The following is a 1977-nucleotide window of genomic DNA, read 5'->3' as shown; positions in this document are numbered from 1 at the left end:
TCATCTACTCAGCTGCATAAGAAGAGAACAATCGTCACTTGACCAAACATGATTCATTGACACAGACTTACTGTAAGTTTTGCAAACATGGTTTCAGTAATTAACGAGTCAGGAATATATTAAATATGAAATTAACTTGGGAGCTAAGGTAAGCGTTCCTTTCATGGGCAAGCAATTGCTTAAAATTAGAAAAGAGGAGAACCAACGCTCAGCTCTAGCAAGGAAGGCAAGGCAGAGGTTCTGCAGCAGACTGTTCCTGACCTAGGAAAGCGCAGCAGGACAGCGGATCGTACCATCACCACTGGATCATCCAGATAGGAAAGTCAATGGCAGAACTCCTGAAGGGCCTCGTTGTAAATGGGTAGATGAAATTATTTAAGAAAAATGTGGTAATGCATATGGGGAAAAAGCTGCCTTAACTATATCAAGTCACGGACTCTGAGATGCCTATTACCAGCAAAACAAAAGAACACCTTGAATTAAGTTTTCTAAGTGTTAGTGTAAAAATCAGAGGCAGACAAAAAGCACTTGTTTTAGATAGAGTTAATACATAACAAACAATATCTTGATGCTTTGTATGTTAATGTGTATCTAGTGATCTACCATGTGCAGTTTTGGTCTCTCCATCCCAGAAGTTATATAGAACTAGACAAAGGGAGTAACAATTAAAACCAGGGGATGACCTCTGTATAAGAAGTAACTGAGTATACATGTCATTTTCGCACTCCTAAGTAATGCTGAAATAACACATACAGGGTAATTTTTTTCCACACTTTTTTCCAGTACATGAATGCACCTTCCTACAGGGCAGCCTTTGCTATCACATCACAATTCTCTTGTCTAGTCAGAGAAGCCAGAGAATCAAGCACAATTCCCCTCACAGGTGCCTCCTCCTCGACGGGGGCGCGGCACCTCGTCCCTCGGAACACCTGGAGTCACCGGCATCTCCCCCCCCCCGAGCCCCGTTACTGAGGGGAAGGCTCCCCACACTGTCCCCGCACCGCCCCCGGCCGCGCTGCGCCCCCCTGGGAGCAGCCGGCGGCGAGGCTGCCGCAAGCAGGCCAGCATGGCGGCCCTCACCTCACCGCCGTCGTGGGGAAAGCCCGCCGTTTCCCGCCGGCCAATCACTCCCAGCCCCACTGTTCGCGAGCCAATCGCCGCCCGCGAGCGAGCCCCCTGCAAGCCAATCGCTGTCGGAGGCGTCCAGCGGGAGGCGGGCTCTTCTTGCCGTGACAGACCAGCGGATAACATCCCGGGCGGCCTCGGCCTAGGGCCACGTTCCAGCGGGTGCTGGTGGCTCTGTGACCCGGGGCTGGGGAGGCGTCAGCCGCGGAGACCTCCTCACGTTCGGCCTTAACCAGGCTGGGGCGAACCATGGAAGCTGTCAGGCTCTCCGCACGAACAGCTGTGAGGGCTCACGCAAACTTTGGGGAATGTTTTTCAAGTCCCACATGCCAGCAGCCCTGTTGAAAACATAGTTCTGTCCTTGCTGAAGCTGCCAAGATAACTTGTGAAAACAAAAATAAAAGCTAAAATACATTATGACTTCACTGAATTCAGTGATCCTTCTGGGGTTAATTCCTTTCAAAGGAATTATTTGGGTCACAGATATGGCAACCACGCTTAAAAAATTGAGAGAAAATAGAAGGAAAACCATCTTTGGAGTAGGAGAGCACTAATCGCAGGAGCCCCTTCTGCCCTGTGGTACCAGGAACACGTACCTTGAGCAGAGGTCTCGAAAATGAAGTGCTAGGCACCAAACCCAGGGCTTGGCACAGCTCCAGGGGCATGCAGAACAGAGAAGGGTCAGAAGCGTTTGTGCCCAAGTTTTAATATCAAATGTCAACTGAAATAGCTGCAGATCTGAGGTCATAAGGAGAAGGCCAAATCGGGAGAGAAGTCAGTCAGTACTAACATTAGACTCCCGGTGACAAATGACTACGCACTCGGACTTGCTGTTCTGGCTTTAGCAGACAG

The sequence above is a fragment of the Cygnus atratus genome, chromosome 16 (assembly GCF_013377495.2).
Source record: "Cygnus atratus isolate AKBS03 ecotype Queensland, Australia chromosome 16, CAtr_DNAZoo_HiC_assembly, whole genome shotgun sequence".
Taxonomy (NCBI): domain Eukaryota; kingdom Metazoa; phylum Chordata; class Aves; order Anseriformes; family Anatidae; genus Cygnus; species Cygnus atratus.
The sequence above is the reverse complement of the archived record's forward strand: the minus strand, read 5'-3'. Positions refer to the sequence as shown.